A 26066-nucleotide genomic window follows, 5' to 3' on the forward strand; every position below is an offset into this window, starting at 1 on the left:
ATGGTACATGGTACCGCAGTAATAATGGATCATCACTGGGCATGTGGATCCAAAGCATATTTAAGACTTCCGAAGAACTGGGGAGGCATATGCACAATAGTAAACGTCCACGTTCCTGCGCTAGTGATCCCAAAATGTGACCTGAATAGTGACAGCTTCCCGAAAGCAGATGATCACCTGAGGAAAAGGAGATCTGCAGAGCTAGTATCCTGAATGAAGAGAGAGAATTACTTTTCTACCAAATCGAAAGAAGCATTCGATGCAATCCGATACGAACACAGGCTGTTTAGCCTCACTTCATCAGTATTCACAACAATACTCTTGCCACGCATCCAAGTTGGAGCAAATACTAAATGGTTGCAGATAACCATATGGGAATTACTGCAGACCATCAACACCACTGTAAAAAGATTCAACGCGATCAAGGAGGAACTGAGAGCAATCAGACTGATGACCCTCCAAAACAGATATGTGCTTGACATGATCACTGCAATGGATGGAGGTGTTTGTGCAAAAATTGGAGAATCATGTTGCAGATTTATACCATCTCATGATTAAGAGAATGCAACCCTCACAGAGGCCATAAACATGTAGACAAAGCTAAAGAATCAAATGATTGACGAAACGGATGAAGTGGACGATGACAGCTGGTTTGGGAACCTGTCCTCATGGGTCCCACAATGGATGGCTGATATATTCAAGTTTCTGGGAGCCCTGCTAGTAATGATACTACTAGGTTTCTGTGTGATCAAAATAATCATCACACAGTGCCAGAAAACAGTAATGAAAGCCATTGGGATGAAGATTATGGTCGATGTAGAGCCAGGGTGGAAGCCCAGAGACCTAACTGATGAAGAATTAAAGGACTTTGTGAAGGCCAGTGAGTTTGCGCCAAAAGGAACCAAATTTGCATACCCTAAGAAACGAAGGAAGTATGAAGGAAAATAGATTTACTGCAGTCCAAATGGACAATGCCAGCTAATGACCTGGAACAAGGATGAACATGTCAAAACAGAAGGGAATTTGAAAGGAGTGATAAAAATTTGGACTCCAAAGATGCATATGTTCACACCATCATGTACCAACCCTGAAGATGATGACCAAAACACTGAAGAATCAAGAGAAATGGAGACGGAAATTGAAGAAGCAGTGGTCGATGAACCGACCATAGGGGGGAGTGTAGAGGAGGTTCCAGACATGACCTGCACCCCTGCCTCTCAGTTCGACCTCCCAGGAAGGTAACCGCCCAGGGGCGTGATGTATGAAGAGCAAATGAACCAACAGAGAGCCGCAATGGGACCCTGCCCAGTATACATTAGAGATCCGTGACTGTTGAAGTGCCCATAACAAGACAACCCTGGGCAGCGCAGTACCCTATCAGACAGCCATACCAGCCACTGATACGAAATGAGGAGTACCTTCATGCGGTCCACAAAGAGACCCCAAAAGCCTTAATGGAAGGCCAGTAGAAATGACATAAGTGCCTGAACAGACTCGCAAATGAACAAGTGGCTATCGAAAAAAAGCACGCCCGTGCGAGTAGCTAAGAAAATAAAATGAATGTAATGAACACAGAGAAGAGACAATGTTAAAACGTAAGGAAATGGTGCAGCGAGACAAGATGGAAGCAACTGTCCTGTTAAACGTGTGTAAATAGGCTTGAAATGCAAGATGCTAAGAAACCGATACTACTTGCAATGCTTAGTAGAATAATAGAAGCGGCATGCGCAGACTATATATCTACCTCAAGAAGCACATTATACAAGTGTGACTTCATTTTGTAAAAGCAGAAATGTACCCAGGCAGCCAGAGGCCTGACAAGCCAAGTTTTCCAAACCCAGCCAAAGGCAAGAGAAGAAGCGGAATTGAAAATCAACAGAGAGCTGCTCATTCCTAGGAAATCGAGGTCAACCAAAGACGGGGAGGAGAGCATCAACTCGCAAGGATCAGGCTCCGGAGCATACCAGATCGCCCGTGAAGGTTAAGATAAGAGAGGCCAAGGCAGGTGGCAGAGCCGAAGCAGAATTAAATGCAATAAAAGGTGGAAACTGAAGCAGATTCATGGTGAACAGACACGTGACCAGCCAGGCACGAAGAAGCACCACCTCCTCATGTCATCCAGAACCCGAGGATGCCATAACTTCTCCTGATAAGAGACTACAGTTCTGAGGCCATACCCAGCCACATAATTGACACATAGCCCTAAGATACTGATTGATGGAAGGGAGGCAGGGTGAAACCTGGGACACCAGGCACCTGGGTTTCCATTCTGCATGCTGCTAATTAAAATGGGGATTTATGTCTAGGGTGTAACCCGGCCTATCACAATAGACCAAGTAATCTAGGGTCCTATAGCCAGTAGAACCAATGAGATGTCGTACTTGTAGTGACGTCAATCACGAGTGGTGTAGAGGGTTGGACATAGACACCCACCCGATAAGAGCTATCCAATCCGCATGCTCTGTTACCGTATACAGATATAGCTCCTATACTTAAGTTACCTTTCCTAACCAATTATATTGCATGATGATTTTTGTAAAGTTAGATGTCAATGATGACGAGTTTTGTGTATAAAAATGGCTGTTCATCTGAAGTTCGAGGAAGTCGGGGCGAGAGAGGTGATCGCAACGCTGCTGATTTCCATTTGTTTTCCATGTTTTATGTACTTGCCATTAAACAGACTTCCATTTGCCAACTTGCTGAGTCCTCATTATTGAGTTGTGCTGGAGTATGTGAATCCTGCACCCCCTGTCCTCACATGGTGCAGCTATCTTGTCTTACAAGCTCAGGAGTGTGAGTACTGACCTATGGGCCCGTCAGTAACTTCCTCCCCTCTCTGAACAACTGGATAAGCTTACACCTTTTGTTTGGCCACCCGAATTGCCAACCTTCAAAAATGCTTCGGACTCTGCCATCCCCTTCAATTTGTAAAATCAAAGCCCATGGAACGTATGGTTTCCCGCTCCTCCCATACTGAACGTGCAACAAGATTAGAATAGAAGTGACTCGCCAAATGATCCTCGCCCACCTCTGGGGATACCACGGGGTCAATGTCATCAGTGTACAATAAGCGAAGCGAAGGCATTGTGTGAAATAAATCTAAAATGTTCCCCCTGTTCAATACAACATCAGCACAGACTTCTGGGATTGCCACTGCTCCCAAAGTTGTGGTTAAGACACCCAGGGGTTTCGAGGCTTTGTCAAACACACTATGGTAGTTGCAGTGGGGGGCATGGCTTGAGTTCCATTCCTCCATACCGCCTCCTTGAAGGTCCAATTGGGAGCCTTAAGTTCCTAGTAGCTTGACCAGGCTCATCAGACTCATTGTCACCCAGGTCCTGCTCCACAACGGAGTGCCTATGTAAGTCCAAAACCTTGTTGTGTTGAGAGGCCCTCTGGGGCATCATAAATTACGTTATTTTAGATTGAAGAGTTTTCTTGGAAATTAAGCATGGTATTTGTGCAGGGATTGGGGAGGTGGATTTGGGATTAAGATAGGTCCTTTACCAACCTTGTTAGTTTTTTTCCTTGATTTGCATAGTTTCTGGTGAGTTTACGCCGCATTTACTTGAGTCTGTTCCGTAGATTCTTCAGTCGTTGACAAATTGTTTATGAAGTTTCTTGAAGAATTGCACCCATTAAGATTAACTGCAGGGAGATTTTTTTTCCGCCTTAAGTATCTTCTTGTTTCTACCTCTATTGGTCTGCTATTGTTGGGGTGGACTAGAAACAATCCCAAGGTCCTTTGTGTCTTGCCATCTTGCCCATTTGCTGTACTTCAGATGTTCCAGGCTGAACTTCAATCAACTCTGGACAATCACCCCCCTTGGATGTCCCAATTCCTGTCTCACCCCGATTAGTCAGCAATACTGAGTCATTGTGATCTGAAAAAACATTCTATCAATGCCAAGGGCCTGCCTGGAGCCCAAATATCACAGGACGTTTCTACCAGGTCTATCACCTCTCCAGATACGTCTAGCTCCCCCCTAGAGTATTTTAGAGCACTGCGCAGTAACCTCATAGGCACTTTGGGGCACAGCTACCTACACCTCACGTCCCTCAAGGTTGGCAATGCTGGACAGTACAATGTTGACATTATGGCCTAGTTCAGACAGTTTCTCTGTATTTGCCTGAACACTGCCTTTGATGGTATGATATAGTCGTATAATTGACTGTAGTACCAAGTGGAGGGCTGCATTGGATGGAGGACCCAAAGAATCAATATTGTGGAGTGTGTTAAGTTTGCCCCTAACCATGTTATTTTTTGGTGTGGTAAACCCCTGTGTAATATGGGAGCTCAAAGAAGATCTACCAATGTCCTTTTGCTGTGGAGCAAGACTCAGGGGTTTCTACGTGCAACCCACGCTCCCTTGCTGTGAATATTTATCACTGTATGTCTCATTGCTCCTAAGTCTTGATCTTCTAATGTTCTGCATGTCCCCCAAGTAACCCAAGTTCCTGCAAAGTTTCAGAAAAGACTCATCCAACACGATTGAGTCATCAAATGGTGGGTTTATGATGATGTCCCTCTTTAGCACCACCCGCCCCCCCCCATTGCCTTGCCCCACCGGAAGATCCCCAACATCAATATGGGACACCCCCTCAAATATGAGAGGGCTAGTTGTTGATCTCACTTCTTTAAGTTAGGAGGGCCACCTCACCAGGTTTGCTGTAGGGGAGGACAGATTGGACCACTTCCTTTGTACATTGGAATCCTTTGAAGCTACCGCCATTGCCACATTGGGGCCTGGGATCAAATTAGGATTTACATCCACTGTGCAAGTGCCTGTGCCCTCGCCTGTAGATTTGCGAATAGTGACGGGCTGAGCCATGTCCGCCTCACGTGTAGCCTGAGGCTCAGCGCATTACATAGTCTCAGCTGGCGCCAGGGTAAAAAACATGGGGGTAGAAGGCGCCATGAACAGGTTCATACCACTTCTCAGTTTAGAGATGGATCGCTCATTCACTGAAAGTGCAGCCATTCTTCACTGCACTTACTCTAAAGCAGTAGTATTGTTGCACCAGCAAGCAGCCGGTGTTCACCACTCATGGTGTATTGGCGATGATCCAGAATCTCTCAAACGGTTATGCTGCCAACCACAAAGAGTATCACCTGGAGAATTATTGCAGCCTGGAAGTCGCCTGATACGTCAAACTGCTCGCCGGAGTTGCACCAGGCGTGATCTGCTCCTACACGTCCAACACACCTAACACACAGCGTCGCACACCATGTGCGCTCCGCGCCTGTGTGTAGGTTATAAAGGTAAACTCCTCCTCCAGCAGTAGAAAGGGGAACAAGACTCCAGCCTCCTGCTTCCAGGTTCCAGGCACGCAGAATAACTTGTAAGTACTGCACACCTAACACACAGTCTCACACACTGCATGCTTCGTGCTGGTGTGTAGGTTTTAAAGGTAAACTCCTCCTCCAGCAGTAGAAAGGGGAACAAGACTCCAGCCTCCTGCTTCCAGGTTCCAGGCACGCAGAATAACTTGTAAGTACTGCACACCTAACACACAGTCTCACACACTGCATGCTTCGTGCTGGTGTGTAGGTTTAAAAGGAGAACAAGACTCCAGCCTCCTGCTTCCAGGTTCCAGGCACGCAGAATAACTTGTAAGTACTGCACACCTAACACACAGTCTCACACACTGCATGCTTCGTGCTGGTGTGTAGGTTTAAAAGGAGAACAAGACTCCAGCCTCCTGCTTCCAGCCTCCAAGCACGCAGAATTACTTGCAAGTACTGCACACCTAACACACAGCATTGCACACTGCATGAAATATGTGCCAGTGTATAGGTTTTCAAGGCACACTCCTCCTCCATCAGTAGAAAGCGAAAAAAGACTCCAGCCTGCTTCTTCAAGCCCCCAGGCACACAGAATAACTTGCAAGTACTGCACATCTAACACACAGCGTCACACACTGTATGCTCTCTGCCCCGGTGTGTAGGTTTTAAAGGCGTACTCCTCCTCCAGCAGTAGAAAGGAAAACAAGATTCCAGCCACCAGCTTCCAGCCTCCAGGCACGCAGAATAATTTGTAAGTACTGCACACTTAACACACACAGTGTCACACACTGCACACTTCATGCTGGTGTGTAGCTTTGAAAGGCACACTCCTCCTCCAGCAGTAGAAAGGAGAACAAGGCTCCAGCCTCCTGCTTCCAGCCTCGAAGCACGCAGAATAACTTGCAAGTACTGCACATCTAACGCACAGCATTGCACACTGCATGAAATCTGTGCCAGTGCACAGGTTTTAAAGGCACACTCCTCCTCCAGCAGTCGAAAGGGAAACACGACTCCAGCCTCCTGCTTCAAGCCCCCAGGCACACAGAATAACTTGCAAGTACTGCACATCTAAAACACAGCGTCACACACTGTGCGTGTTCCGCACCGGTGTGTAGGTTTTAAAGGCGCACTCCTCCTCCAGCAGTGGAAAGGGACTCCAGCCTCCAGCTTCCAGGCACGCAGAATAACTTGCAAGTACTGCAGACCTAACACACAGCGTCGCACACCGCGTGAACTCTGTGCCAGTGTGTAGGTTTTAAAAGCACACTCCTCCTCCAGCAGTCAAAAGTGAAACAAGACACCAGCCTCCTGCTTGCAGCCTCCAGGTACACGGAATATCTTGCAAGTAATGCAGATCTAACACACAGAGTTGCACACTGCATGCACTCTGCGCTGGTGTGTAGGTTTTAAAGGCACAAACCACCTCCAGCAGTTGAAAGGGGAACAAGACTCCAGCCTCCAGCTTCCAGGACCCAGGCATGCAGAATATCTTGCAAGTACTGCACATCTATCACACAGCATCGCACACTGCATGAATTCCGCGCCAGTTTGTAGGTTTCAAATGCACCCTCCTCCTTCAGCAGTCGAAAGTCAAACAAGTCTCCAGCCTCCTGCTTCCAGCCCACAAGCACACAGAATAACTACTCCTCCAGTTTCCAGGCACACAGAATACCTTGCAAGTACTGAACACCTAACACACAGCATTGCACCAATACTAATTGTAACCTCATTTTGCACACTGATTTGTCTTTTCTTCCTTATTATTATGGCATTTCAACTTAAAATGATTAAGCATGCCGATACAGTGATTGACAATGAAACATCTCTTCTTAACCCTAATAAAACCCAAAAAGTATTTTCCCTGATTTTGCTGAACACATTATTCGATTTAAGATAGATTCTGGAGAAGATCATGAAGATATCCATACATATCTTGATAATTCAGCCCATTTAAAAAATAACATGTCATATCAGCACATGAAGGAGGTGGGGAGGAGGACGTCAGATGGAAGCGGCTACTGAGCACAGTCAGAACATTTATTGCAAAGGAAATACCTATACTTGATGGTAGGTGTCTTTGCCATTTAGCAGAATGCACAACACGAGGACAATTTGAAAGAACATAAGAAACCTTAAGATGGCAGGCGAGAAAGACATTACCATATGAAGATGGATACATAAAAATGCCACAAATGGAAAAAGACTCAGGCTTAATGAGCAGGATGCTTATGTATAACCTTAGTGGTATGACTGGAGACCAAATACGGATTGTCGAGCAAAAAAGACTAGGATATGCAAATGCATGGGAAACACCAGGATTGCCAGGATGCTGGAAAAGGCATCAGCTATTAGTATATGGGTGCGTGGCAACCAGATGGAAGGTTGGCATCTAGGGCACACTTATTGATGACAGTACCAGTGCAGATAGTACAAGTAGTGAATGATGAATGCCTGAAATCATGGGCAAAATATGCAAAAGTATTAAGAATGAAGCAGGACCTGTGCCCATGCTGCCAATACAAAATGTCACAATGCGCTTCAGGAACACAGGATCGACTAAAGTGTGAGTAAACGAGGGATTCAAACAGATAATTGATGTCCCAGGAATGAGCGGAGGAATTGCCGTACTGATGGACCACTTTTGGGCCTGTGGATCTAAAGCTTACATACAGTTGCCCAATAACATGCGAGGAATATGCTCTATCGTAGTCATGTGTGTTCCTGCATTGGTGATTCCCCAAAGTGATCTCCACATTGAACAGTTTCCAAAGATGGATGCACATCAGAGAAAGAAAAGGTCACTTAACCTCCTTTGGCTGAAGAGAGAGAAATATTTCTCAGCAAAATCAATAGCAGCCTATGATGACATTCCAGCTGAGCACAAGCTATTCAGTAAGACAACAGTGATATTTACAGCTATATTCATGCCAACAATACAGACTGTAGTGAATGCCAAGTGGTTGCAGATAACCCGGTGGGAGCTGATACAAACAATGAACAGGACAATCAAAGGATTTAATGTGATTCGAGAAGAATTGAAGTGATCAGACATATGACCCCCCAAAACAGGTATGTGCTGGACTTGATTACAGCACTGGAAGGTGGTGTGTGTGCCAAGATTTGGCCTTCCAGTTGCACATACACACCTACCCATGATGGATAAAATGGAACCTTGACAGAGGCAATGACTATGTGGTCAACCCTACGTATGAAGATGGAGGAAGAAGTAGAAGAGACAGAGGAGGATGACTGGTTCATTTCCCTGTTCTCGTGGATTTCAAACGGGTTTGCAAATGCCTTCAAGCTGCTTTGAGCAATACTAGTGTTTGTATAGCTAGGAGTCTGTCTTGTAAGGATAATTATAGGACACAGTAAGAAGACAGCTAAGAAAGCTATTGAGATGAATATAATGATTGGTGTAAATGCTGTAACTGATGAGCACACAAAGACTGAAAGGACCACCCATGAATATCTGAAAGGAAGAACCCTGGCACCCCCAGGATGATAAGAACAATGTGGGACATTGGGCATTCTGTCAACCAACTGGAGAGTGTTGCCACATGACTTGGAGTGTGGATGAATATATAAAGAATGCAGGTGACCTGAGGGGGTGACACAGATATGGAGAAAAGATGAAGAAGATTGAGGAAGAGGAGGTGGTCGAGGAATCAACCAGAGGGGCAAATGAAGCGAGGCAGATGTACACATCATCTCTAGTGCCCGCCGCCTCACCTCCATCATACTGGAATAGCAGCAAGAGAGCACTGTGTGTGACACCAGTTAACCTCCCAATACTGCATCAAACATACAAGAGACATTATGCACTCAGACAACTGTATCGAATGTACCCTCACACTGATGTAGTGGAAGGATGTCTACATACAACACTGAACATAGAAGAGCTGTAGGAGACATCAGACCAGAGCATAGTGACAGCATAAAGATAATATACAAGGACACACTGAAATTGTATGCAAATATTGGACGAATTAAGTTTCAAATGAAGTAATAAGAGAAACATGTATGTAGAAACTAAGAAATCAGATTCATTGAGAGGTTGATCAATAAATGTACATACACATGAAATGCAAGGTAGATAAGATATATATAGAAGCTTGCCGCAGACGAAAATATAATGCAACAAGAGCAGCCATGAAGAAAAAGATGGATGTCGGACTTGTGTTAAGAATTACCAAACTACCTCAGAAACAGACCAGGGCTACAGAGCTGAAAGGCACAGAAGAACAGCTTTGTGCGAAGAACAAAGAATGTTTATTGGCCTGGGATCTAGGATGCCACATCAAGTAAAAATTGCAAGGCACAGAGGGAGTCAAAGAGGATAGGCTATGTACACATGACATATTTGTCTTAGATTAAGAACAGAAGAAAACATTTGCAAGTGCTAAGCATTTAAAGATGCAGAAAGCATATGTGAGATGGAATGACCAAGTCTCCAGAGGCCAAGATGAATAATAGGGCCCAGTATAATTGAATTAAATAGCATCAAGTAAAAGGTTTAAATGGACAAAATCGTGGTCTCCTCACTCGTGATTCAAGACGTGAAAACAAGGCCTATTCATTAGGCTCTAACTGAAGATAGTAATGTACCTACACCCCGTAAAGGTCCCAGAAAAGGGAACAGTCAGCAAGGTCAACCACAGAGAAGAAGCCTTGGCTCAGGGTTTAACTGATGAGAGATGGTAGGTTAATTAACCAAGTGGGTAGTCGTCTGATGTTATTCCCCGCACCTGGGTTTCATTTTGCTCACATGCTGATAACGAGCCGAAAGTCCAAGTTTGGGAGAGAATGCCAACCAATCATGTGGGCCTATGTAATAGTGTACTATACAATGTTGCAGGAGCCAATCTGCTGCTGTTATTCAGCTATTAATCTGCATTATATGTATTTGGAGGTAGTTTGAGGCATGCCTACTAGATAAGGGGCAGCCAATTATGTTACTAACACCTAAGCAATATATTGGTATATATTTTCCCTTAACCAATCCCTCCACACAATAGGTTTTTTCAATTTGCCACATAAAATGATTTTTTAGTTGACATACATCCAAGTATAAAGCCTTTGTATAATCAAAATATGGCTGAGTGTGAAAGCTGCAGTTTGTTTATTCACCAGGTTTCCATACTTTATTTGAGCTGCTAATAAAGTAGTATTTTGCCATAGTCTTTGAATCTGTCCGGTTATTTGAGTCTGAGAGCGTTTATTGACAATGCCATCAGGCACTTGCGACGCTCCAGGAGCTAATGCACAGCAGCTCGACCAGACCCCTCCCAAAATGTCTGAAAAACCTTGTGAGAGGCCTTGACCCCATTCTGGGAACAACCTTCTGTTGTGTTATGACGGAGCCTGGACAAGCTCCCCACTAGGAATTCCTTCACTTGGGTGTGAACTCGAATGTTCTCAAATGTAAACAATATAGACAGCAACATGGTTGAGTGGTGCCTTGTTTCAGCTTTTATTCCTTCATATAAAGATACCAGTACACAAAGTATTTGAATGATTTCTTGAAGGACACCTTTCTGACAATCAGATATCTTATTACCCAGTTGCGTTAGCATTGCTGAGAGTCTCCTGGAAAGAACGTGCATTAGAGGGAATTGAGGTGTCTGTGTCTTGTGGGCAGGCCTCAGAAAGAATGGGAGGGGTATCAAGAAAAGAATCCTCCCTCGTTCCCTGGGCCAGGGCAGCAATATACAAAATGTTCAACAACTCTTCATTCGGTATCGAGGGGCTTCTCCCAGAAGCTGGAAGCACACTGCCGGAAGACCCCGATAAATCAACCGGATTTGGTGGATTAGCTGCAAATGGATAAAAAAAGAGATGATTTTAGCTGCTTTCAAAATGTTGGTGTTTGATGCGCAGTGATAAGTCAATCACCATTTAGAGGATTTTCCAAGAATCAGGATGCATGATGGTCTTGGCGGTTTTGCTTCTTAGATGGTCCATAGACCAAGCAGGCAAGTACCATAGATAAGCGCTCACCCTCAGAGATGGTATCGGTTTGTACTCATTCTTCTCTTTGATACTTAAGAAGCAGGAGCCTCGGCCACCGACTCCAATACCAAACGGCCAAACTGCTTCACACACCGCCACACACTGCTGCATGTGCCCCACGATTTGTTGAGGGTTTTCAAGAGTTGTGGGTAGGTGGGGTCAGCTCCAGCCCAGTAAACAGAGAAAATAGACTCTGTATCCATGGACTCACTACAGCTAAGGCACCGTCTCCTGCCAAACTGCTTCATACGCTGTCACACACTGCTGCACGCGATCCACACTGTGTTTAGGATTTTCAAGAGATGTGGGTAGGTGGGGTGAGCCCCAACCCAGTAAGCAAATTGACTCCATATCCATGGAGTAACTTCAGCTTAGGCAACGTCTCCTACCAAGCTGCTTCACACACTGCAGTGTGTGCACTTTGATGAAGAGTGCATTGTGTAGAGTATGTGAGAGAGAGTAGAGAACGTTGTTCAAAATAATCTAGAAGCGTTAGAGGTGTTTGGGTAGGGAAAATATGGTGGTGTGTGAGAGACAGGGGTGTGTGTCTGGAGGTAGTGGAGGTGCAGGCGTGAGAGTGTTTGATTGTGTGTGTGTGGTGTGGGAGACAGAGAAACAGAGAAGAAAGAGTGGGAGATAGAAGGGAGACAGTGATTGGAAAGGTGAATGGGGTAAAAAGAGAAGGGCTGGGGTGACCGTGAGGGATGAGTGAAAGGAGCAGGAGTGGGTATTGAGAATTATGGGCAACGCTAGATGCCAATTAGAGGAAAGGGTGCATTCATAGGGGATGACGAGAGAAAAGAAGAGAGACCCAAACAAGATGAGAGGGTTGATGAAATGAGAAGGGGTAATATATAGACAACGATATGCTTTGAAAGATAGGAATGGTGGCAGGAAATGGGTGACTGGCTACATTCTACCATGAAAGCCAGTAAGTCTAGCAACATCCTGTCTCCCTTTGAGTGAGCACAGAGGGTGCACGCCAGGGTGTCAGCTCACCAGTTCAGCGCAGTTTCCCCCGTTTACGCTGCCTAAAAAGCGTTCTCAACCATTACTTCTTCAGACGTTTACTTCTTCATGCATGTACATCTTTCCTTGGCTTTGTCTGCATGTTCACATTGGGTATGCTAAGGTCAGCTGTAAGGATAGGGTTGGAGTCAAGGAGGGATTAAGGGAAAGAATTTGGGTTAGAGAAGAAGGGAGTTACAGGGGGTGTATCCCTTGCAATGATGAAGTGAATATTGGAAGAAGCGAAAGACAGAAGAAGTAAAGGTACAAAGAGGCAACTGTGACTAAGTAAATGCATGGCGCCGCGGATGCTGTAGAAGCAAAGACAACCCTTGGTTAAGCGCTCGCCTCACAGGGTGTGCATTTTGCAAGATCGAATCCTAGCAGAGAAGTCTCCAGCCTTCATCCTTGCAAGGTTGAACAATTGAATGCCCTCAAATTCTGTGATCAATACAGCTCTTATTACAGCACGTAGAAGTGGGATGAATCCTGCACTAAGCGCTATGTAAACATCTGATATAATTGCCCTCTTTCCTACAAGTCTCTTACATATCGAATGAACTATGTAAAAAAAGTAAATCAAAGTACAATTAATATCAAAAAGGCAGCAACCGAATGGCAAGTGACTACATCAAAATTACGGGACCCACAAGTAACATAATCGTATTGGTCATTCTTGGACTCTGTGGGGGGCAGTAAAGACTTTGAAAGACTTATGGTCTCATATTTGCGTTCAGGGTCCTATTTAACAACCAGGTCCCCGTATTCTGCAGTAACTAAAGGCTCATTGCAGTTGGCGACCTTGGTTTAGAAGTTTTCATCACCAGGGGGCGATTGAAAGAGTCGGTTGGTTACACTTTTTGCTGGGCTAATATGCATGTCTATGCAAATGGGACGAGCATACTCGTCCTCAGCACTTAACAGGTTAAACAACTGTTGTTCCTTCTTTAAAATTGTGGTTGTCTGGTTGCCGAGGTGGGATTTTAAATTCACACAACAAAGCAAACTGAACATTGAGACTAGCTGTGCAGTGCAAGCTCTTAATAGAGTAGATGGAACTGCGAATGTCATGTTGCACAATTTCTCAAATGGAATTATTTTGTTTGTTGATGATTCCTGAAGTGCAATCCCAGTGGTAATGATCTTGTATTGCACTGGAGCCCTGTGGGCTGTCATTACCGGTAAGTCGGCCATTTCGCTTTTTCCCCCGCTTGCCATGGCCCCTGCATGCTGATTTCACTGTCAATAACACAATTAGGTTCAAACTGTGTCGACATAAGTATTGGACTGGACATATCTATTTCTCCTGCATGTTGGGGAATAACTATGTGAACAGCTCTGAGGCAGTGAACCGGAAAATAATCCTCCAAAAAATATGTTTTGTACATTTTAAAACCTGCCCTACGGTGAAGATTCCCGAATATCAATGAGGGAAAGCACAGTGGGAGGGGGCCCGAAAAAAGAGGGCAGACACGTGAGACGCCTTTCAAATGAGCGTTCGCTGTCCTCAGCCCCGATCCGGTTGTACCTCATTGGCAGAAGAGGGAATGTAAGGGGCAAGCTAGAGACCAAATGAGCTCTCAGGTGTTAAAAAATCGGATTGCCCGGCTGGTCCTAGAAGAGGGAAGCAGAGTACCTGAGGAAAGGGGATGGGGAGGGGGGGGGGCTTGGTCTACTTTCTGCTCCCCCAGAGTACCTTGCCAATCGCCAAAGCATTCTCCCCTCTACAGCTATTCCTTGGGTCCCAGTTCAGGGACATAAACAGGGTCCTTTTGAGTGAAGTGCTAATTACAGGGAGATGCCCACAGGTACTAACAGTGGCACTTCCGACGCACGCGCATTACTTTCAATCATTGGTGTAATAAAACATATGAACGTGCGCAGATCTAAGGCCAGAGAGGATGTTTATGCATGTCCAATGTGTGTTAGGCCATTTGCCTATTGTCTCTGATATTAATAATCTAGTATCGCGCGGGCATTTTCGGGAATAACCCAATCACTATTAGCAGTATTCTTGATATAACCAGTGCGGAGTGGCAGGATATTGAAGGTGAGTGCACCTGCGGTACAGCGCCTGATAATAATCACGGAGTGGCAGGATATTGAAGGTGAGTGCACCTGCGGTACAGCGCCTGATAATAATCACGGAGTGGCAGGATATTGAAGGTGAGTGCACCTGCGGTACAGCGCCTGATAATAATCACGGAGTGGCAGGATATTGAAGGTGAGTGCACCTGCGGTACAGCGCCTGATAATCACGGAGTGGCAGGATATTGAAGGTGAGTGCACCTGCGGTACAGCGCCTGATAATAATCACGGAGTGGCAGGATATTGAAGGTGAGTGCACCTGCGGTACAGCGCCTGATAATAAACACGGAGTGGCAGGAATTTGAAGGTGAGTGCACCTGCGGTACAGCGCCTGATAACCACGGAGTGGCAGGATATTGAAGGTGAGTGCACCTGCGGTACAGCGCCTGATAACCACGGAGTGGCAGGATATTGAAGGTGAGTGCACGTTTAAAGAATTCAGCTAACAATGCACACTCCCACCCACACTGGGTCACTGCCCGTAGGCAGTCTTACTTATGGAGACTGTCTTTCCCTTTTCTCTTTTCTCATCGTTTTAACCCTCCCCTTGCCCAACCCTTTTGCACCCCCCTGACTTATTCATTTATTTGATGTATGTTATTGTTTATCCTCTCAATAATCCATGCACTCCTTTTGGGTTAAAGGTACAGCCCCTAAGTGTGGCAGGGGGACGTGGGGGGTCTGGAGGCAGTGCAGTGCTTACAGATTGTGGCAGATGTTGGTACCAATAAGGCGCTGTGGGTAGCCAGGTGACCAGTCAGCGGAGCAGGCAGGAGGGTCAGCAAGGGAGAGGTAGAAAGAAAGCAGAAACGAAAAGGAAGGTCGTGAGCTGCTTCCGCAGCCCAGGGTGGTCCTGCTCAAGTTTAGGAGGGACAGGGAGTCCATTCCGGCCGGAGGCCCCTGCAGAGGAGAGAGAGAAGCGCCTGGCGGTCAGAGAGTGGGAGGTACTTGAGCGAAGGGCATGAGAAGGGAGATGTTTAGGAAGAGAGAGTTAGATGTGGTGCGGGCTCTGGCCCCAGAAGGCCTTGTGAATAATGCAGAGGGTTTTGAACTTAATCCTTGTAGCCACCAGGAGCCAGTGGAGAGATACCGGAGCTGGAGAGATACGATCCCTGGGCTTGAGGCCAAGGACCAGTCTTGCGGTACTGTTCTGAATGAGTTGCAGAGGGCAGAGAGTAGAGGAAGGCAGGATGAGAAAGAGGTTGTTGCAATAGACCAGCCTAGGGAGAACCAGAGCTCTGATACAGTGAGCTTCTGGGGGAAAGTTTGAAAAGGAAGAATACCTCTGAGGAGGTGCAGCTGGTAGTGGGCCTTCTTTGAGAGGTCTGCGATGTGAGGAGAGCATGAGAGAGTGGAGTCGAAGCTGACCCCAAGGGTTTTTGCTTTTCAGGAATGCTCAGAGAGAAGGCTCAAGAAGGGCAGCCAGAGTGAGCGAAGGAAAGCGGAAACAGGGGCCCCAGTGAGAAGGATCTTGCTCTTGATGGCATTGATGCAGAGATGGTTGGAGGCACACCATTCCTGGTTCACGGATAGACAGCCAGGAATGAGGGAGAGAGGAGAGGAGGCTGAGGGGAGCCTGAAGGAGAGCTGAGTGTCATCTGCATAACTCTGAAAGTTAGAGGAGAAGGTAGTGATGAGGCAGGCCAAAGGGGCCACATAGATGTTGAAAAGACAGGGTGAAAGGTTAGAGCCCTGGGGAACACCACATATAGAGAGAGAGGTGGTGGAGAGAAAAGACCCCAGTTGGACCTGAGAGGGATGGTCCAGAAGGAAGGAGGTAAGCCCTGCGAGGGCCTGATCTGTGTTGCCCAGTTTCTCATGAAGATGATTGATCAGGGTGGCATGGTTAACCATGTCGATGACAGAGGAAAGATCAAGGAGAATGAGGGCAGAAGGAAGGTTAGAATCGATATTAGTGAGCACGTCTTCACAGGTGTTCAAGAGAGCAGTTCCTGTGCCTCTGGCTGCTCTGAAGCCAGACTGATGGTCAAGGGGACAACCAACAGATTCAGTATGTAGATTAAGCTGGGAGATGGACAGCTTTTCCAGGAGTTTGCCCAGAAAAGGAGTGAAAGAGATTGGGCAGTAGTTTGCCGGACAGGAAGTATCATCATCATTTATGTTTGGTGTATTTGAACATTGTAGAACTAATGCCCTGTTTTGAAAAAGACCAGAGATAGGTTGAAACACGTGTCAACAAAGGAGCAGACCATATAATAAAGGCACTATTGTACACCTATTTCTAATGTGTCATTGCTACATTACTTGCTCACCATCCTCATTTAAACTTACAGGGACCAGCGCAACACTCAGGTACTTAAATAGATATTATTTTTGCTCCGCTCTTTTCGGTCTAAATTTCTGGTGTTTGTTAAGCCAATGTTCCCATTGTAAAATAATAAGTGTTAAAATTGATTGTGCCTTGACTCTTGACCCCCCTCACCCTCCACTCCCACATCTCAAGCGTGGTCTGAATGCTATTTTGGGACGAAAGTCAGAACATTTTGCACTTCGATATTCAAGATTTCTGTGATGCATATAGTCCTCATGGGGAACTGGGGCACTCAACAAAAAAATCAGAATTTGTATCAGGAAATAATTATTCGCTTTCCAAAATGTCAAACTATCCATATGTCGTGAGTGCGCAGTAGAGCTTGAAAAAACAAAAACGAAAAAAGAATCAGAAAGGAACATGAATCCACAAACACACAAACACATTTGTCTATGTATTTTGCATTTGTGTTTATATAGCGCACGCCCAGCTAGGAAGCCGTAGAGTGCTGCACATGTAATTTGGGGTCATCAGATGTCAGCGGAAGGCGAGGATACAGGTTATAGTAGCTTGGATATTCCATAATACATGTTTTTTTTTAGCTAGGAGAGGCAGGTCCTAAGTGAACCATGGGTATTGCCTGAAGAGCCAGCTCTTGAGTTCCTTCCTGAAATGTAGGACTATTGGTGCGACCTTGGGTGGGACCCTGAGTTATTCTATTGGGCCTGGGGATAGAAGGAGGCTTATAATTGTCTGGCTACTAAAAGAGGGCGTTCCACCTGAGCCCACGAGTTATGTGGCTGGATATGCTGGCTTTTACGCAGTAGTTGCCTTATGTAAAGTAATTATGATTTTTATAGCACCTTTCACCATTGGCATGGTCTCAACACGCTGTAGGATGAACGTCCTCGGGAGACCGAAGTCTGGGAAGGGGATATTTGTCAGAGGAGTTTATAATGCATGTGTGCATTTTAGCCAATATGAAGGTAGATGGGGTGACCAAGTCCCTGCTAGTCACCCATGTCAAGCCGGCATATAGATGAGTGCTGAGAGGTAGCCTGCAGAGTATGTGAGATCAGGCTGATCATTATGTGTGCTGCTAGACCAGATTTCTATACTGGGGGGATAGCTGCATTCTTATGGCTGTGGTGTTGTGCAATTGTCTTAGTGTAGTGTATGATAGCAGATGCGTGCGGCTGGGTGTTAGTGCCTTCAGCTAGTTTTCACAGGCATGGAGTGTGATACATACCTGTGTGTCCTGGCTGGTTTGTTGGTTGTGTAGATGCAGCTGAATTAAGAAGGGGGGGGTGAATTCAAAGTGTGGCTTAATTCTGCAGATTGGCTATACAAAATGCACCTAATATAATACATTGGCTACACTTTAAAATTCACCTAGATCAATACGTTGGCTACCTTCTAGGTATTATAGGTCATAAGCAATGCAAGCAGTTGTGAAGAGTATTCTTACATGGACAGATAGCCAGTGTACTTCTCCTAGAATCGGGGAGATGTGGTCACCTTTCTTGGTTCCTGTTAGGAGGGTTGCGGCAGTGTATTGAACTTCCGATGCAGGGTTCGCCTGAAGTAGGCAGCCCCGTCATGGAAGTGTGAGCTCACCAGGGACAGGACTGTGGTTCTGAAATCCTCAGGTGCGTGGATGGGTGTTATCTTCCGAAGGAGTACTAGTTGAAACTAGGTGGTTTCTTCTTTTATATTGACATGTTGCCGGAAGGAGAGATTGCTGTGAATAACGAACCCAAGTGAATTGGCACCCGAGGGCCAAATAAGCGGTGAGTCCGTGAAGGTGCACACCATTCAGCCACCCATGGTTGGCCTCCCGAGGGCCAAACAAGCTGTGAATCCGTGAAGGTGCACACGATTCAGCCACCCTTGGATGGCCTCCTGTTCAGATGGTTGGGCTAGAAGGGCAGATTCAATTGTTGGTGGGATTGAGTTGGTTGCATTTCCTGAAGCCTGCAATATCTTGAGTTTAACACACTGAGGTCAGCAACTGTCCACATTAGTCTTTGTGTAGAGCACACAGACAAATGTGCAATCATGCAGCAACACAAGTGGGGAAAAGAACATAAACATACAGACCTTTTCTGCCATGCACTATGGCGGCCCATGCATAATGGGCATTGGGTTGGAGCCCCCTGCATTTTGCACAGGCGGCCATTGTGATTTACTGAGCATTACCCCGGTGGTCCACCTGAAAGGGGGCATGCAGCACGGCATGCCACTTTGTGCCTGCAGGGACAGTGATGCAGAATAGAACAATGAAAGTCATCTGTCATCATACAAATATTTCAACAAGATTTTCATAATTTAAGCACTTTTTGACAGCCATCTATTAGTTAGATTTGGAAGGGCACCACTAATGAGATATGATCTGAAATGACCGGCTTCGCTCGGGCACTTAACTTGGGTGGTGCTGTTGTTACCGAAAGGGCCAGCTCGCCGTCAAGGGGCATATCGCCATTAGCACCTGTTCAGTTCCCTACTCAGGTGTTAACGGTGTAAACAAACACACAAAAAACATACCTTTGCTGCGTGGCCCAGCTCCGCGCAGTGCTGTCCCACAAAGTCTGTTTTCACTTGTGTCATCAACATTGAAAACGGACTTTGTGGGACAGCACTGTGTGGCGTCATTACAGGCAGCAAAGGAACGTTTCCGTATTATTCTTTTTTTTAAAAGACCCATAACAGCAGTGTAGGGAACGACACCTGTGCAAAGAGGTGAGGGGGGAAAGGGGAGCAGGGAAGGGGGCGCTGGCTGCCCAGACTGCCCAGAACATGGCCTTCTTACATACCATACAGTCCACGTTCTGAGCATCTTGACTGGCCAGCGACCCCTTCGAGGGAGCTAATTATGAATAAAAACCCAGAAGACGGAACTATAGAAACTAAAATAAACCTACCCTTCGTGAACCTCTCTTTCTCTCTAGAAGCCCCTTCTGTGCGAACTCGTTGGCTGCACGGCCGAGGACGCGCTGCTGCTCAGACTCCAGTAATCAATACATTAAATATTGATGTTGCGGGGCCCATGTGGACTCCCCGCCTCATCATTCGCAATTAAGGGCTGAAGTGCGAGTGTAAATACAGGAGCACAGCTGTGTTAATTTAGGAACGATAAATCGGAGCGTGTTGGGAATTAGGATGCCAAGATCTGCCGAAGCGGCTCGCTTTGCCTGTGCACAAGGCTCACTGCTCTTCAAACATGGCCGACGGATAAGCGCCATGGGGGGCTGAGTACTCGCTCACAATACCCGAGGGGTTCATAATGAGCATGGTGACAATGGCAAAACATGTGGCATTGCCACCTTTTTAGAAAATACACAAATAGAGATAGCTTAGGACCTAGAGGGACACACACATCCGATTGCTGGCAAAGCACTTTGAAAGAGAAATCCATATTCCAGACTCCAGAACTTTGAAAGCAGAAAGGGCCATTTCCAAAGCTGAACCATTCTCAGCTTGGCCTTTAATAAATCCTGAAACCAGATTTTACCCCGACATCCAAGGGGAACAACAAAAATAACAGCCTGGCTGAGGTGTGCTGCTTTCTTGCTAAGAATTCTTGCCAGAATCCAGAGACCCGACCCAGTAGAGCAGAGCTGTGACCAGATAGCTGTAAACCAGAACCAACCCGTCAGATCCAGTCTAATTCCGCCGTGCAGTGTCCAGAGTGCTGTGCCGATTGCAGAACCAGAGCGCCTTGAGTCCAGTCCGGTGTGCTAGCAGAATTCCAGTCCAGAAACTTTGACCAGATCCCTGACGGGTCCATTCCATACAGTGGTAGTGAGTATCCATAGCATAGGATTGTCACTAGCAAATGTATTGTCCATAAGTCATCCCTATCCAAACCCATGCTATTATTTCCAGAACTGCATTGTAGAAAATCTTTTGTCTTACCTGAATCTTTCTCTCATCCCTATAGTCCTTTGGTAACATAAGTGTTAAATTCATCTTTGCGCTAATATATTTGCTTAAGAAAGACAATTGTCTCGGTGAGCAAAAACCAGCCAGAGGCGTCGCTTCACTGGTGGCTGTGCTGCCGTGTAGTTTGTGGCTTCATAGTCTCCCTAGTATAAAAAACCTTGTTTGTAATTTTAAAAAGTGCAACCTTGTATTACAAATTTTGACGCTTTCTGAAAAAAACAACCTCTACAAAAACCTTCATAACTTCCTCACCATGTATGCTAGAAATGAGATTTAAGTGTCTACTTGAAGCTAACATCCTCAGCTTTCCTTTTAGTCTTTCCACAATCATGCTTATCGCACATGGAAAAGTTTGCCACAAATTTTTCATTTGGCTCAAATCTATCACGTGTGAAACAGTTGTACATTGCATCCGACTTCAGAATTAAGTTTTCAATCTGCTAGTTACTCAATAATCATTGCTAGTGTTTATCTGAAGCTATACAAATTGGCTCCCGCTAGTATTGAATCCATTTTAGTGAATTAAATCCATTTTCAGTGTTTTTACCGTTCCATTCAAAGCCACATTCAAAACCATTTTGACAAGTTGCAAACATTTGTGTTTCTCTGTGTTTGCTGGGGGAAATTGGGATTGATACTGTATTTGTTGAGTGTGTATTCCTGAAACCTGTTTTCTCTTCTTCCATCTCTTTATACTGCATATTGGGGGGATTGAGTAGTGTGCAGGGGAAAGAGTGATCACATTGCATTTTAGATTGAACCCACACAAAGTATTATTTCTATGCTGCATTATTTTTCCTATCAATACTCTGTGTGATTAAAGAGATTTATTGCGACATCACCCCATTGGTGATCCTTGTATAAATATTAAATAGTGTGATATATCTATATTGTGAAAATCCATAAAATAAATATTTTAACTTTGCAAAACAGCCTGCTTCCTGGTTCAGTGTGACCGGGGGGCGGGTGGATTCAAAGAGAGTGGTGTGATATAAGGGTACATCATTCAGAAATATAAGCACTTATAGACATAAATAGTTAAGGGTTCCAGCTGTGCATCACACGCTAGGCATTGACTTAGGTGGAGTGCCGGGTTGAAATCACTTACAGGATAGTTCCAGACAAACACTAGCAATGATTTAATACTAAGAAGCAATGTGAAATCTTAAAACTGAGGTCGGAAGCAATCAAAAGCTGTTTTACACGTGTCAGAAATTACCTAAAATGAAATTCCCAGCAAACTTTTCAGTGCGCAGTAATCGCGATTACGGGAGAACCATATGGATTTGGGATGCGGTTTTTGATGTAAATTAAAGCTGCGGATGTTAGCTACAAGCAGAAGTTGAAATATGTTTCTAGCACAAAAATGGAAGGAGGTATGGACGTTTTAGTGGAGGTCGTTTTTTCGAGAGATAGGCGCAGAGATGGAAAACGGGAATGCACTTTTAAATGATAAATGGGATTTCTTACACTAGATTATGACTATAGAAAAAGAGAATGCCACACAGGAATCTCCACAGTCCTGGCCAGGGACCCTTCACGTGGTGGATACTCACTTTCTTTCTGGGATTCAATTTATTTGTTCCCAACACTAGTAATTTATGATTTTAGAAAACAATTGAGAGAAACTTAGCGCAAGAAAAGTTCTGACAATTCAAAATACTCCTAACACTACTGGTTCTGAATACAAGAGAGGATGGGTTTAAGATAGGGATTAACTATGGACAGTACATATGCTAGTGACGCAGTCCTATCTATAGATACTCACTAGATATGTTTCAAACGGAACCGTCAGGATTCTGGTCAGTCAAGATTTATGGTCAGGGAAGGGAACCTGGGTCTGGGATAGACAGCTGGGCACACCAGACTGGACTGGGTCTGTTCACAGCACGGCACGGTACTGGATCGGGTACCTAATGGCTCTGGTCACAGCTCGGCACCAGACTGGATTGGATCTCTTGGTTCTGATGATAATTCTTTTAGCAGGCAGCAGTACAGCACAGCCTGGCTGTTTGTTTGATGTTCCCCTTAGATTTCTGGGGTTGGTTCTGTAAATTTAAGGCCTAGCTGAAAATGGTTCAGCTAATGGAATGGGCCTTTCTGCTTTGCCAAGTTCTGGAGTCTGGAGCAAGTAAGATGGATGGTTCTGCTCCAGGGTGCTCCGCCAGCAATTGGTTAGTGGGTGAATCTGTGTGTCTCTTTCCAGTCCTCAGCTGTCTCTATTTATTCTTATCATAAAGAGGTGTGTGTTCTGGCTTATCCTAAGCGTGCTCCCTATCCAGAGATTGGTCAGGGTCTCCTCTCTTTCTTGATAGGAGGAGAAAAACAGTGTGTCACCATGATGATGTGGGTTTACGAGGCCTAGAGTCCACCCCTAGCCTCTTGAGCACCAAATCTACTTTTGGTACAATACATATTTCCATGTGTGCAACCTCTATAACAATCATATGTATAGATTACATATTTTGAGTAGCAGGTACTCCACAAAACTCCGTCGCTGTAGGATCTTGTGTCTGCTTTCCACTGAATTCTGCCCTTTTTATCAGGAAAACAATGTCCAGTTTATCAGAAAATGTGTACAAATGTGCGCATTGAACATGGGCATAAGTGTATGAAGTTTCATGCTTCTATCAAAAATACATTTTGTGTAATATCACTTTTTCCGCTGTTTCTTCCTAGAACATGTCACAGAGTCCTGGCGCCTTTTAAAAGGTGCAGCCAGAATTTAGATTCACAAATATGTTATTTTGGTATTTTTAACAATTTTAAGTGGTAAGTTATATGTATTTAAACAAAATGTTCTTTGTGAATGTCCAGCCACAAATGGTTGTTTGTCTCCGCCCCCTTCTGCCTTTCTGCAGTTCAGAATCAGTGTCCTCCCAGTTCCTCCTGGGCCCAGGCCATTTACGAACCTTCAAACTTGGCATTCCTTTGAGCTGAAGGAAGTCCATTGTCTCCTTCTGGCTCCCGAGCAATTGGCACCTCCTCGTGAGTTTCAGCTTGGGGGGAAGTGTCCTCCTTCTGGGAAGAAACGTGCCTTTCAAGTTCCTGCAGCTCAGCCTGGCTTAATTTAAATGTTTTTTCTGTTTCATTTTTCCTTTGCTTAAAACCAAGTTGTAATTTCAAAACAGGCAGCTAAAACACTTATTTCAGATTCTAAACCATGGGATTAACAGTTACAGCATAGGTTACTCTCAGTAACATGCCATTTACATTGCAAACATTTTCTTTCAGCTTATACATTTTTAAAGTTAATCAGGCAGGCTTCTTACAGCTGTCATACAGGCAGCCGAGGGTACTGTGCCCGGATTTTGACAGATTCCACAGGCAGGCAACTTTTGGTGTGGATGTTTTTATGACAAATTCAGCTTTGCAGGACATTTTAATGTCACCATGATTTCTTGAACTAAATGAATTGTAGCACCCAGCAAGAATGTTGGATGTTTGAGGATGTCTCGTACTGGCATTCTGCAGTTTAAGCAACCAAGAAAAAAGATTTTAAAGCAAGATTTTGGATTTCTTTCAGCAAAGCACTGCTTTTCCCTGTGTGCTCCCTTTTTACTTGTTGTGAAGCCCAGTGACATGTTTCAGGAGTGAGATCTCTGTTCCACCACTGACAACATGCATGGCAGATTGGGCCGCCATCTTTTTGTGTTGCAAAGCGTGATTTTCAGCGGTTTTGGCACGCACAGGGATTTTGCGGCCATTTTTGGATTTCTGGCACCATCAGAACACAGGGATGCCACATGGCAGAGCAAAAGTGGGTCAATACATCCCACAGGTTATATGTGATTCCATCGAATGAAAAAACTACTAATGAAATTGTAACAAATAAAAAACAACAAAAATCAAAATAACGAATTTATTTTTCATTGTTTTTTTAGTAATACTTTTCCTCCACCCCCAAAACCACTATTCTCACTCCCAATCCCATTTTTATTTTTTTCAAAAATTCGTTATTTTCGTTTTCTTTGTTTTTTCATTAGTTAAAATGTCATTACTTGTTTTGTATTCAATATAATCACTGCATACTGTTAGAATGAATTATAGAGAACACGCTATTGTCATGGGGCATGTCTAACATGTTGCATATAGCCCTGTATGGTGTATGAGCTAAGACCAGACTCCAGAAAGCAGGAAGTAATGTGGTGTGGGGATGTGAGGGAAACATATGTATGTTGTCAATGGAGTCCATTGGGACACAGGACTCTAAACCATGCCGAACATTATCATTATCAGACTGTTACTGCGCTCAGAAACAATCATTATTGTTGGGGTATTACTGTTAGTCCCACTATGCTTCAGACAAATTTCAGACCTCTGTCTGAAAGGCACAATGCGGAATGGAAATGGTCTTAAATAATTTACATCTCGATTACCATGAAGAAAATGACATTGACAACAAAACAAGAATATCTTTGTTGTGGCTTGTTAAAATATAGTTAAGCACCTGGGTTTGCAGACCTTGGGTTCATCCAATCATTAGTCTACATGGAAAGGTCCAGTTCTTCACATACAGCAATGCTGTTATTGGAATCTGCACGTGTACCCTTCCAGTTCCCTCCTAGGAGTTTTATTGGAAAGAGTTTGAACTTTATTTTGCAAGACTTCGGGCCTCATTACGACCCAGGCGGTAAGTTACCGCCTGGGTCGTACCTTTACCACCATGGCGTAAACTATGTTTACGCCATGGTGGTTGGCGGACTTACCGCCCCATTCCGAGGTTGGCGGGGCGGTAAGTCCCCAATCCCCATTTACCCTTCCCCATTCCCAGTTTTGCCCCACAGGGCATAATGGGAGTGGGGAAGGCGTTAATTACGCCACCGTAAATTACGGTGGCGTAATTAACAACATGGTCCCTTAGCGCCATGGATTTTAACACCTGCTAAAAGCAGGTGTTAAATCCGCCATGGCGCTAAGGGACCTCGGAATCAGGCGGTAAGGGTCGGCGCTGTTTACGCCGCCGTAAACCCCTTACCGCCTGGGTCCTAATGAGGCCCTTCATCATTTTGAGCTTAGGGCCCTTTAGGAACTTGCATGTGTAATGGATGGGATCATACAGAATCATTCTGAGTTCAAATAATCAAACCAACTCAGGAAGATGGCAAAGGACTTTTTCATTAACAATTATTCATAACGTTTCATTCTTAACATAGGCCATTCTATAAGTATGTGTTTAAGCGATTCCTGAACATCAGAATTTTTGCAGAACCGACAGCTGGTGTCTATGTTGGATGTCTTATTCCATTTAGCCTGCCGTAACCTGGTCAGCCATTGATTTAATCTCAGTCTAAGTATTGTAAGTGCATATTCTGTGTTTGGAAATCGTATTAGATACCAGGCCACTTTAAAACGACTCTTCATCTGAAAATCACCTTCTATAAATATTTGATAAGACTGGCAATTTTCCCAAGTTTGTCTCCAGTACCATTGCCCCAATTTTCTTTTTGCCTTGTC

The sequence above is a fragment of the Ambystoma mexicanum genome, chromosome 10, assembly GCF_040938575.1.
Source record: "Ambystoma mexicanum isolate Mex_15411 chromosome 10, UKY_AmexF1_1, whole genome shotgun sequence".
Classification (NCBI taxonomy): domain Eukaryota; kingdom Metazoa; phylum Chordata; class Amphibia; order Caudata; family Ambystomatidae; genus Ambystoma; species Ambystoma mexicanum.